A 14,288-nucleotide genomic window follows, 5' to 3' on the forward strand; every position below is an offset into this window, starting at 1 on the left:
GAGGGATCCTGGGAAGGCTGACAAGGGCTAGACATGTCATCTGGGAAGTCCGTCACCTAACTGTACTGCATACCACAACAGCACTCTGGCTATGCCCCAGCTTTTTTCCTAAAGGGAAGAAATTGCCAATAATCAGAACAAAATTCCTGGAGGCTTAGTCTTAGCTCTGTTTTCCACTACTTCTCTGCCCTTGAGTCTCGTTGCTTGCCCCTCTTGTCTTCATATCTGATTGTATCTTGCCCTGTTAACTTTTAGTATTGGTTTCTCATTAGCATTACTTCTCTTCTACATTTTCTGAAGTATTGCAGAGGCTAGAAGCCTGGAAATGACTTTTCTCTACTTTCTTGCCAACCAGATTCTGGTTTCTCATCTATAGGAAGCTCTCACATGATGTTTGGAAGGTGAATGGGAAAGAGCCAGCACTTCCCAAATGGTGGTGAGCAGGTGCCTGGGCTTCAGTGGCAGAGGCTCTGGGGTTTCTACAATAGTTTTGGGATGACCACCTGTATTCCACGATGGTGGTTCCCTGCATTTCTTGTATATTCAGCCATTTTAAAGTAGCAAATGTGATCATGACTTTTACTCTCCTGCTTTCAACAACCTGCTGTTGTTGTATGAGTCTCTGATTATTGTAGTTGTTCAGCTGCTAGGTCCTGTCCAACTCTGTGACCTCATGGACTGCAGCAAGCCAGGCTCATCTGTCCTTCACTATCTCCTGGAGTTTGCTCAAATTCATGTCCATTAAGTCAGTGATGCTATCTAACCATCTCACCCTCTGCTGCCCCCTTATCCTTTTGCTTCAATCTTTTCCAGAATCAGGGTTTTTTCCAGTGAGTTGGCTCTTCCCATCAGGTGGCCAAAGTATTGGAACTTCAGCTTCAGCATCAGTCCTTCCAGTGAACATTCAGGGTTGATGTTCATAGGATTGACTGGTTGGATCTCCTTGCAGTTCAAGGGACTCTCAAGAGTCTTCTCCAGCACCACAGTTCAAAAGCATCAGTTTGGCACTCAGCCTTGTTTATGGTCCAACTCTTACATCCATATGACTACTTGAAAAACCATAGCTTTGACTATACCAAACTTTGTCGGCACAGTGACGTCTCTGCTTTTTAATACACTGTCTATGTTTGTCATAGCTTTCCTTCCAAGCAGCAAGTGTCTTTTAATGTCATGGCTGAAATCCCCATCTGCAGTGATTTTGGAGACCAAGAAAATAAAATCTGTCACTGCTTCCACTTTTTCCCATTCTGTTTGCTATGAAGTGATGGGACCAGATATCATGATCTTAGTTTTTTTAATGTTGAGTTCCAAGTTAACTTTTTCACTTTCCTCTTTCACCCTCATCAAGAGGCTCTTTAGTTCTTTTTTTACTTTCTGCCATTCAGTTCAGTTCAGTTCAGTTGCTCAGTAATGTCCAACTCTTTGAGACCCCATGAACTACAGCATGCCAGGCCTCCCTGTCCATCACCATCTCCCGGAGTTCACTCAAACTCACGTCCATCGAGTCGGTGATGCCATCCAGACATCTCATCTTCTGTCATCCCCTTCTCCTCCTGCCCCCAATCCCTCCCAGCATCAGAGTCTTTTCCAATGAGTCAATTCTTTGCATGAGGTGGCCAAAGTACTGGAGTTTCAGCTTTAGCATCATTCCTTCCAAAGAATACCCAGAGCTGATCTCCTTCAGAATGGACTGGTTGGATCTCCTTGCAGTCCAAGGGACTCTCAAGAGTCTTCTCCAGCACCACACTTTCTGCCATTAGAGTGGTATAATCTGCATATCTGAGTTTATTGATATTTCTCCTGGCAGTGTTGATTCCAGCTTGTGATTCATCCAGCCCAGTGTTTCACATGACATACTCTGCATAGAAGTTAAATAAGCAGTGTGACAATACACAGCCTTGTTGTACTCCTTTCCCAATTTTGAACCAGTCAGTTGCTCCATGTCCAGTTCTAACTGTTGCTTCTTGACCTGAATACAGGTTTTTCAAGAGATGGATAAGGTGATCTGGTATTCACATCTCTTTAAGAGTTTTCCTCAGTTTGTTGTGCTCCATGCAGCCAAAGGCTTTCACGTAGTCAATGAAGCAGAATTAGATGTTTTTCTGAAATTCTCTTCCTTGTTTTCTCCATGATCCAATGAATATTGGCAATTTAATCTCTGGTTCCTTTGCCTTAGCTAAGTTCCATTATGGCTCAGTTGGTAAAGAATCTGCCTGCAGTGCAGGAGACCTGGGTTCAATCCCTGGGTTGGGAAGATCCCCTGGAGAAGGAAATGGCAACCCACTCCAGAATTCTGGCCTGGAGAATTCCATGGACAGAGGAGCCAGGCAGGCTACAGTCCATGGGATTGCAAAGAGTCTGACATGACAGTAAGACTAGCTTTCACTTTTTCTCCATGATTCAACGAATGTTAGCAATTTAATCTCTGGTTCCTCTGCCTTTTCGAAGTTCAGCTTGTACATCTGGAAATTCTTGGGTCAGGTACTGCTGAAGCCTAGCTTGAAGGATTTTGAACATAACCTTACTACCATGTGAGATGAACACAATCATATGGTAGTTTGAACAGTCTTTGGGATTGTTTGGGATTAGAATGAAAACTGATCTTTTCCAGTCCTGTGGCCACTGCTGAGTTTTCCAAATTCACTAGCATGTTGAGTGCAGCACTTTCACAGTGTCATCATTTAGTATTTGAAATAGCTCAACTGGAATTCCATCACCTCCACTAGCTTTGTTCCTAGTAATTCTTCCTAAGGCCCCCATGACTTTACGTTCCTGGATGTCTGGCTCTAGCTGAGTGACCTCTCCTTTGTGGTTATCTGGGTCATTAAGACCTTTTTTTCACAGTTTTTCTGTGTATTCTTGCCGTCTCCTCTTAATCTCCTCTGCTTCTGTTACATCCTTATTGTTTCCATTATTTATCCTGTGCATCCTTGCATGAAATGTTTCCTTGATCTCTCCAATTTTCTTGATGTGATCTCTAGTCTTTCCTATGCTGTTGTTTTCCTCTGTTTCTTTGCATTGTTCACTTAAGAAGGCCTTCTTAGCTGACCTTGCTGTTCTCTGGAACTCTGCATTCAGTTAAGAATCTTTCTGATACTTGATATTAAATTATTTTCTATGTAAAAATACTTAGTGGTTGATATTTTTCAAAGCAAACTGTGATAGATACAGTAGCCAAGTTTTATATAGCCTAGGTCAGGAATAAATAGGGACCTTCAGCAGACATTCTCATTAGCAGTTATCTCCTCATACTGTAGTTTATGGTGGCAAGAGGCCCTGCTCTGTCTCCAACCTTGGGACTTGGGATTCTACCAGGCGAGCATGTTCAGCCTCTTCTTTCCATGGAGATGAAGGAAACTATTTCTTCCAGTTTTCCTGATAGAATCCCTCTCAGAAGTATTATTTTCCTTTATGTGATAGAAAGGGAGACTGAGAGTCAGAGAGTTTCAGTAGCAGAAAAGGTGCAAAGAGGCAGAAGTCTGATTTAAACTAGGTTTTCTGTGCTATTTTCACCAGACCTCTGAATTCTCATTTAGAACTCAGCTTCCAGGAATCCCTTAAATCCAATTCTAATCCTATATTTCCTTTTGGCATTTTGACTATAGTTATTTATTTTTATCAGATTTTAAAAAATATTCCCTCTAGAATATTTTCCAACTGTGAAAGAAAAAAAAAAAACCTGCAGTAGTAATTTAAAAAGTTTCCACTTGTTAAGCAGTTACAAGTGTCAGATACTGTGCTGTTTTAATCATTCACTTAATTATTAAAACAATCCAGGGAGTCATTCATTTTTCTTATCTCTGGTACAAGAATAAAAACTGACACTCACAAAGGTTTAGTCCAAGGTGATACAGTTGGTTTATAGCAAAGCCGGATGGAAACCCAGGTCTTTCTATCTCCAGTGCTTCTGTTGATTCATTTAACAAATACTTTTTGAGCATTCACTCTGTACCAGGAACTCTCTTAGGTACACTGGATTGGGGGGAGAGGGTGGCAAGGGAAGGACATACCGCTCAAAAATCAGTGTGGGACAAGAAATGATGAGGTGGTTGATGGAGTTCAGTTTGGGAAATTTGTGGTCACTAAGAGTCACACACATTCTGTCAATGAGTTGTTATGATTAAATAAGAATAAAATAAAAATTCCTTTCTTTGAATCTACATATTAGTTTTTCAAAAAGCTACCAATTTGTCAGACCTATTAGGCAGTCTAAATCTATCTAGCAAATGGATCTGTTGGGTTTAGGGATCGTATAAAAAAAAAATTACTTGCTATTAAGGATGTCATAAAGTGAGAAAGTTTGAGAACCTCTGGGCTATAGGACGGAAGTAAAATAAATTTGAATTTTACTGATGTTGTCTTAAAATTTAATCCATCGCCCTAAAATTTAGGCTTTTCTCCTTTCCCCAAAGCACATCTTCATCCTCACTGAATGTATGTGATCTATGCTTTGCTTTAAATTTTTTTTCTGAAAGCAAAAAGATGCAGAGAAACACAAGGTTTACTAGTCAATAAAATGATGTATCTTTCAGTGGCTATTACCAGTCTTACACAGATTTTCATTTTTCAAACATTTATTAAAATAGTGTTATAGGGAAATTAATTATAAAAAAAGAAATTGGGTGATGTTCGGAGCCATAATTGGGAATGGACAAAGAATTGCTACTTCAGAGAATGCTCTGATCTCAATCCATCATTTTGTTCTGAACCATGATCCCCGCTCATCCTGGGGCTGCCCAACAGAGATACTTCAGTTCATCCAAAGCTTGGTCCCCATCCTTTCCCCACAGAGATTCTAGGCTTTGATCGAAGGCCCTATACTCATGTACCACTAATGATTGTCTAAAATTGTTTCCCTAAAAATTTAGAACCATTTACTTCTATGAAGAACTTGTACAGTAGGGCATTTGGCATTATTTTTTTTTTTTAAGGGAATTACCTTGTGTTTATCTGTATCTGGATACACTTGCTGGTTAGTTCTTTCTGTCTTCAGGTCCATTGTGAGTTTTCTGCTATCATTCTCACAGAAATTCCTCAGAGTTTATGAGCCAGTGAAATCTTGTTATAAGCAGTCTTTGGACACTCAGTTTAAGCTAGATACATCTGGTTTCATGGATGTTGCTTTTTTTAAAAATTTATTTCTTTTAATTAGAGGCTAATTACTTTACAATATTGTATTGGTTTTGCCATACATCAACATGAATCCACGGGTGTACACGTGTTCCCATCCTGAACCCCCCTCCCACCTCCCTCCCTGTACCATCCCTCTGGGTCATCCCAGTGCACCAGCCCCAAGCATCCTGTATCCTGCATTGAACCTGGACTGGTGATTCATTTCTTATATGATATTATACATGTTTCAATGCCATTCTCCCAAATCATCCCACCCTCTCCCTCTCCCACAGAGTCCAAAAGACTGTTCTATACATCTGTGTCTCTTTTGCTACCAATGGTATTTTTCACAGAGCTAGAACAAATAATTTCACAATTTGTATGGATGTTGCTTAAAAAAAAAAATTGTTAGTGGTGTCCTTTCCAAACTCTTAAACCCTTGCTTAGTCTCAAAGCATTTTAGCAAGCTCCTGAGATGGTAAAGAGTGAAGGCTTTCTTTTCAAAGGGGAGAAATGGAGATACCCAGAGAATTAATAAAGTTGTTATGGGTACAGTGTTAGCCCTGGCCCAAATCGCATATAAACAAGGCACATGTATTTTCAAGTCTCAGTTTAAATGTCATTTCTTTAATGAAGGCTTTCATTTATCCACAGACCGGTTTAGCAGCTTCTGTTTCACACTCTCATGGTGCTCATTGTTTTGAAACACTCAGCTTTGAACTAGGACTCTAGTGTAATGGCTTCTTCCTGTGCAGATATGGAGTCCTCTTGGCTAAGTAACAAAGCTTTTTGATTGCCTGTGTCTTCAGCATTTAGCACCCTCCCCAGTGCTCAATAAACATTGTAGAAGGAAGGAAAGAAGAGGGGAAGGGAGGAAAGTACAAAAGAGAGAAGCTAAGGATAAGAATGGATCCAAAAGTTATTTGTTGAAAGCTGTGATGACTACAGTAATTGGAAGGACGCAGGACTCTGCTTTTAAAGTTTACTTTTCTAATGATGGTGACATTAGACCTTGAATGGCAAAGGAATAGCCCTGCTTAAGGTATCTGACTGCTTGCTAAGATCTATAGATAAATAATAAGGAAAACAGCATAATCAGGAATTAGTAAATCCACCAGCCATTATTGAAAACTAGCCTCTCATTGACCAAAAACATAATTTTTGGCCAATGCTGAAATCAGATTATATTCTTTGCAGCTGAAAATGGAGAAACTCTATACAGTCAGCAAAAGCAAGACCTGGACCTGACTGTGGCTCAGATCATCACCTCCTTATTAAAAATTCAGGCTTAAATTGAAGAAAGTAGGGAAAACCACTAGATCATTCAGGTATGACTTAAATAAAACCCCTTACGATTATACAGTGGAGGTGATGAATAGATTCAAAGGATTAGATTTGGTAGCCAGAGTGCCTGAAGAACTATGGATGGAGGTTCATAACCTTGTATGGGAGGCAGTGATCAAAATCATCCTAAAGAAAAAGAAATGCAAGAAGGCAAAGTGGTTGTGTGAGGAAGCTTTACAAATAACTGAGGAAAGAAAAGTGAAAAGTAAGGGAGAAAGGCTTAGATACACTCAACTGAACGCAGAGTTCCAGAGAATAGCAAGGAGAGATAAGAAGGCCTTCTTAAATGAACAATGCAAAGAGACAGAGGAAAATAGAAGGGGAAAGATTAGAGATACCTTGAAGAAAATTGGAGATATTAAGGGAGTATTTCATTCAAGAACAGGCACAATAAAAGGCAGAAATGGTAAGGACCTAATAGAAGCAGAAGGTATTAAGAAGAAGTGGCAAGATTACACAGAACTATACAAAAAAGGTCTTAATGACTCAGATAACCATGATGATATGATCACTCCCCTAGAGCCAGACAATCTGGAGTATGAAATGAAGTAGGGCCTTAGGAAGCATTACTATGAACAAAGCTAGTGGAGGTGATGGAATTCCAGCTGAGCTATTCATCTGAAAAGATGATGCTGTTAAAGTGCTGCACTTATGTCAGCAAATTTGGAAAACTAAGCAGTGGCCAAATGACTGGTCAGAGGACTGGAAAAGGTCAGTTTTCATTCCAATCTGAAAGAAGGGCAATGCCAAAGACTGTTCAAACTACCGTACAATTGCACTCATTTCACTTGCTAGTAAAGTTATGCTCAAAATCCTTCAAGCTAGCCTTCAACAGATGTGAATCGAGAATTTCCAGATGTACAAGCTGGATTTAGAAAAGGCAGAGGAACCAATATCAAGTTGCCAATATTCATTTGATCATAGAGAAAGCAAGAGAATTCCAGAAAAATCTACTTTTGTAGCTTCATTGACTATGTGAAAGCCTTTGACTGTGCAGATCCCAAAAACCTGTGGAAAATTCTTAAAGAGATGGGAATACTAGACCACATTACCTGTCTCTTGAGAAAGCTGTAGACAGGTCAAGAAGCAGCAGTTAGAACCAGACATGGAACAACAGACTGGTTGCAAATTGGGAAAGGAGTATGCCAAGGCTGTATATTGTCACCCTGCTTATTTAACTTCTACAAAGAGTATATCATGGGAAAGGCTGGGCTGGTTGAATCACAAGCTGAAAACAAGATTTCTGGGAGAAATATCAACAGCCTCAGATAAGCAGGTGATACCACTTCACATAAAGTAAAGAGAAACTAAAAAACCTCTTGATGAAGATTAAAAAGGAGAATAAAAAGCTGGCTTGAAACTCAGTATTCATAGAAGTAAGATCATAACATTTAGTCCTATCACTTCATGGCAAATAGAAGGGGAAAAAGTGAAAACAGTCACATTTTCTTTTCTTGGGCTCCATAATCCCTGTGGATGGTGACTATAGCCACGTAGTTAAAAGATGCTTGCTCCTTGGAAGAAAAACTTTGACAAACCTAGAAGTGAAAGTGAAGTCGCTCAGTCATGTCCGACTCTTTGCGACCCCATGGATTGTAGCCCACCAGGCTCCTCCGCCCATGGGATTCTCCAGGCAAGAATACTGGAGTGGGTTGCCATTTCCTTCTCCAGGGGATCTTCCCGACCCAGGGATCAAACCCAGGTATCCCACATTGCAGGCAGACACTTTAACCTCTGAGCCACCAGGGAAGACAAACCTAGACAGTGTATTAAAAAGCAGAGAGATCACTTTGCCAACAAAGGTCCTTATGGCCAAAGTTCTGGTTTTTCCAGTAGTCAGGTACAGATGTGAGAGTTAAACCATAAAGAAGGCTGACTGCTGAAGAATTGATGCTTTTGAATTGTGGTCCTGGAGAAGACCTTTGAGACTATCTTGGACTGAAAGGAGATCAAACTAGTCAATCTTAAAGGAAATCAACCCTGAATATTCATTGGAAGGACTGATGCTGAAGATGAAGCTCCAGTACTCTGGCCACCTGATGCAAACAGCTGACTCTTTGGAAAAGACCCTGGTGCTGGAAAAGATTGAGGGCTGGAGGAGAAAGGGGCAACAGAGAATGATATGGTTGAATGCCATTACCGACTCAATGGACATGAGTTTGAGTGAACTTTGGGAGATAGTGAAGGACAGGGAAGCCTGGTGTGCTGCAGTCCATAGGGTCCAAAGAGTTGGGCACAACTTAGTGACTGAACAACAGCAATGGTCTGAATTGAGTCTTCATCCCACTCTAGTGTTGAACATCTGACCACCATGATTTATGGAAACCTTCTCCTCCTATGGCTTCTGATACACTTGCATTATTTGAGGCCTTCTATCCTGCCCTCTCCCTGACTCTTCATTTCTCTTGTACATTCTGGACCTGCACATTCTACACACTTCTCCTTATCTTCTCCTTTAATCTCTGGGAGAGAGGAGCCTTAAATCTTCATCTCAATATCTGACTATTTCCTACTAATAATTCATAGAAGACAAGTCCAAGATTATGTCTATATTTAAATGTCTTGCTTCATGTTGTGAACTACTTTCTAGGAAGATTATCCTTGTTTGCATTCCTACCTTTAGTATGTCAGAATGCCCACCTTACTGTACCCACAGCAATATAGAATGATGGCTGTATAATATTTGATAATTTCTTAGGTGAGATTAATACCATAGTGGTTTTTCTTATACAGTTAAGCCCCTCAAAATTCTCCCTTCAGTAAGCTGCTCCTATGCTTTCGGACCTTTTATGTTGAGCACCTCTGAATAAATGTAGAGAGGGAGGAACTGTCAGAGGGCCAAGAGGGCAGAGAGCCAATAAAAGGACAAGTATCAGATTTGGTTTGGTTCACAAGACAGCCTCATACTGCTGGGGGCCATGACCATGAGAATGAACTATGTGGATCTGTGAATCCGGAAATTAGGTGCAGAGAGTGGGAAAGAGTCAGTGTTTTTCAAAGCTTCTTTAGTGAGTTCAGAGTTGCTCTAGTCCAGAAAGAGTTTAAGAGGGTGTTACTCATTATTTCCTCATTAATAATGGAGAAATGCTACCCAAATTTTGGCGGGTCTTCCTTATACTTGATATTAAGGCTACTGCTATTATCAGTGATCTTATGCGTCTTCATAAAAGTCAGGATAGGCATACCAAGCATATATGGTCTTCTGCCATGAAAACCTGGAAAGAATTCTCCAAGTCCCTTAATTTACTTCAGAAATATTATGAGCACAAACATTTTACGGAAGATACAATCTTCTTACAGAATGATTTATGAAGATGAATAAGACCCATACTTTGCTTTCAAGTAGTCCATTTAACCAGTTAAAGAGGTAAAACAGATGTCAACATGACTAAAGCATGGACATGTCCATAAGCCAAGTGCCGCTAGGTTAGGCACAGATAAAGGAATTAAAAGATGTATGCATCATCAGAAAGGAAAATTTATACTCTGAAATGGGCAGAGTTTCACAAATAACATAAAAGGATGGGCACGGTTTTCACTAGTAGAACAAAGGTGTGATTTGGGGAGAGGAGGCAACATTTCAAATTGAAGAAAGTCTGCATGAGCAAAGGTTATGTCTGAGGTGGGGCAGCTTCTCTAGGATGGAGGTTCATATGTAACATGTTACATCTCAACATATGTTAAATGTTGAGATAATGAGATTGTATTTCATTCAGTAGCCACTGGGAGCCCCTGAGAGCCCCTAAATAAGGAAAAATTTTGATGCTGAGTTTTATTATGAAGTGAAATTCTGACAGCCATGTGAAGCCTAGGTTACAATAAAGGATGGGAGTATGATACCTAATGAGAAGGCTATTATTCCATTAGTCTAGGAAGAGGGTAAAATATACTTGAAATAGGGAGGCAGGAATGAGAAGAAAAATGAGGAATGAGATATGGAAAGGCCTGGTAGAAACAAAAACTAATGACTTAGAACCTAATTCAATTTGGGACAAACAGATAGATTTCCAGTCCAAGTGCCCAGGAGACTATTAAAAGTATGGTGTTATTAATGGACAGTGAATTCAGAAGAGGGAAATGATGTCAGAAAAGAAGTCAGTTGGAATGTACTGCTTTTAATATATCAGTTTTCATTCATTTATTTGCTAAGTAGGCAATTGAAGTCTTGGAAAGTAGGAGAGAAAAAGCAATTAGACACATTAAGGACCAATTATCGTGACTGATCTTGGTTGAGCATATGACCCAAGATGAGTGAATCAGATTCCTTTCTGAGCAACAAAAGGGAGGAATGCCAATCCTGCTTGGCTGGCAGCCATATGCCCTGCAATGTGAAGCAAGCTGGTCTGAGATAATGAAGCCAACACACTGGGAGACATGAAGAGACAATATTGGTGGCCCTTGAGTCTCTAAGTAACAACTGCCTCTCATTCCATAGTTGTCAGAGCCTCATAGTAAATTTATCCTTTTGCCTAAGCTAGTTCAGAGAGAATTGCTATAATTTGTAACTGAAGGAATCCTGAGTATTAACACTATTAAAAAGTCAGAGCTAGTTGTCAGATACTTCATTTCAATTTTAAAAGCACTATAGGGTTTGTTCTTTCATTTAACATTTATTAAGTCCGTCCTCTGTTCTGGGCATTATGATAGCCTCTGAAGATAAATTGGATATTGAATTGGAGAAAGGACTGAGCGGAGGAGGGTTTTGAAGTATGTCTGGCCCTGTAGTAAAGACAAATCCCAATTTATCAATAGGTACAGTTCCAAATGTCCTAGTGTAAACTGGCTGTTTGAGAGAAGAGATTACTCCATAGAAACCTCATTGTGAATGGTGGTGATATGCCCAGGACAGCTGGGAAAAACCCCATTCCCCTATAATAGGACAGATTAGACACAAACACAATAGTGTAACACAGATAATTTGTCTTTCTAAAAAGTTCATATGGAACAGCATCTGAGGACTCCAGGCATTGCTTGGACTTAGGCGGATTCTCATGGGACGTGTCCTACCTCTTGAAAACAGTGGTAACTGTTGTATGTGGCATGAGGTTTTTAAAATTCTTGATACGTAAGGAAGGACAAGGGCGATTTAGTACAGTTCAAAGGAGATTCAGCAATGGGGACAGCATGAAGAGAGATGTACCAAGTAGAACAAAGAAAAGGAATCAGAGGTGCTTGCGTTTTGCTGTGTGTCTAATGTGGATTGTAGAGAAGAGGCCTGACTGGAGTTAGAGAGACTGAAGGATCCTACTGGAACTCTGCTGAAAAGTTGTTTTGGAGAGCTTCGTTTTAGGCAATTTATTCCCCATTTTCAAAGGTCATGTCCTAAATACCCAGAAAAAATATTAACTGATATTGACTCAGCAATCATACTGATATTGTTGCAGAAAGGAGGAGCCCTTCCAGGGCCCAAGAGTGGGCTCTGGTCTAACACTCAGAAAGGAATTGTCTGAGGAGACACACACGCATGCTGACAAAACAAGTGACTTTATTGGGAAGCAGCACTTGGGCACAGGGTAAAGGAACGCAGGAGAACTGCTCTGCCATGTGGCTCAGAGTCTCAGGTTTTATGGTGATAGGGTCTGGCCAGACATTCTGACTCAGGGTCCTTCCTGAGGGCACACACATTGCTCAGCCAAGATGGATACCAGCAAGGAGGATTCTGGGAGGTTGGTATGACATGTGACGCCTCCTTTGGACCTTTCCCAAATTCTTCTGCCCTCTGGTGGCTTGTTAGTTTTATGTATCTTACCAAGACGGAAACTCCAATACTTTGGCCACCTCATGCGAAGAGCTGACTCATTTGAAAAGACCCTGATGCTGGGAAAGACTGGGGGCAGGAGGAGAAGGGGACGACAGAGGATGCGATGGTTGGATGGCATCACGGACTCAATGGACATGGGTTTGGGTGGACTCCGGGAGTTGGTGATGGACAGGGAGGCCCGGTGTGCTGCGGTTCATGGGGGTTGCAAAGAGTCGGACAGGACTGAGCGACTGGACTGAACTGAACTGAACTGAACCAAGACCTCCTGATATAAAATAACTAATGCAAATAGTTATGGTTGCTGGCCAGGGTGGGAGGTTTCAGTCAGTGTTTTCCATAACAATATACTATCAAAATAGTCTGTACTCCTTTGAGATCTCAGTCATACTACATGCCTCTGCTCCCAAATGTACCTGGACTGGTTAGCAGAATCTGGCTCTCTCCACTCATGCCAGCTGGCTGAGGTGCCAACCGACATGGGGGGTCAGATATGCCCTCATGACGATGTCTATACTTACCACATTTGATTGAATCCATATGAATTCTGATTATGATTTGAACAGCACCCATGTATTTTGAAGTTATCCCTGGTGGCTCAGCTGGTAAAGAATCTGCCTGCAATGCAGGAGACCTGGGTTTGATTCCTGGGTCAGGAAGATTCCCTGGAGAAATAAACAGCAGCCTATTCCAGCATTCTTGCCTGGGAAATCCCATGGATGGGGAGCCTGGTGGGCTACTGTCCATGGGGTTGCAAAGAGTAGAGCATGACTGAGCAACTAACATTTCACTTCACCTTATTTTGATTTGGGGATGAGTTAAATCCTATTTGCTACCCTATATCTAACCTAAAATGAAGGAAATAAGGAGATTCCATGAAATCTTTTACTTGATCCATCTTGCTTTGATTGAAAAGTAATCTTAAAACAGGTGTGAAGTGTTAAAAGATTTTTTTGTTTTTTAAACAGATGGAAAGTAAACCCCTGGGAACTTTTCAGCTCAACATATTTGCGGCCCTGAGACTGCCAAGATTCTTCACTGTGAAAGTTCTCCAAGGATTAGCCTATTCCTGTTCTCCCCGTTCCACACATAAATATTAATTACCCCTAAATACAGCCCATTTACTAGCATCAGTCATGAAAAATTTAAAATGCCAAGCAAGTGTGAGAGAAACTTGACTGTAAATAATTGTTACATTGTTCTGTTTGTTCTCAGCATTGGTAGTTAGGCAGGAGTTTGTGAGAAAGGGGGAAGCTGTGAGCATGCATGGCCTGTGGATGATAATTACAAAATGCCAGAAGGAGAGTCTTGAATTTTTTAAAGAGGCTTTAATGACTCCCAGGACATTGAGGCAGAGCAGCATGGATCTTGTTGAGAAAAAAAAAAGTCAGTGTTACAGAAAATTCATTGCCTGGTTAGAATGCAGAGAGGGGATGGATACTAAACATTCCATTCCTCTGAACTGTTCAGGTGGTCAATGGGGAATTTAATTTTATGAAATGTGGTTTTGTCGTCTTTCAACCTGGCAGAATGGTAACTCAAAGGGTGGAGGAGAAATGGAGGTGCAGAATTATATTATTTAAATGGTATTTATAAAGACCAATGAGATATTTCATCCTTCTTTCTCTGAGGAAAAAGGTACAAAAATGATGTCCTAAAGGCATATGAGATCAGTTGGAATAAGTTAAGTGGCAAAGACAATAATAATGTAACAGAGAAATATAACCTGTATTATTTAAATTATTCAAAGGATGCTAAAAATTGTTACTAAGGTCACTATGATGCATAATGATAATGTGTGGTATGTTAAACCTATGTGGTCTTTAAAATATAAATTTTCTGATATAAAAGTAATAAAAATACTGTGGAAATTTTGGAAAAGATACAAATATTGAAATAAGAATTAAAATTCAGAAATAAGCAATTAACATTGTTAAAAAATTTATTGCTGGCGGATTATAAAGGCAATCAGAATTCCTCACAGAACACTTATAAGATATCAAAATATAATATAGTCTAAAATAAACATTGTCAAATTACTGTCATGTACTTCATGAAATGCTACACTTTTTTT

This window comes from Bubalus bubalis, chromosome 3 (assembly GCF_019923935.1).
Source record: "Bubalus bubalis isolate 160015118507 breed Murrah chromosome 3, NDDB_SH_1, whole genome shotgun sequence".
Classification (NCBI taxonomy): domain Eukaryota; kingdom Metazoa; phylum Chordata; class Mammalia; order Artiodactyla; family Bovidae; genus Bubalus; species Bubalus bubalis.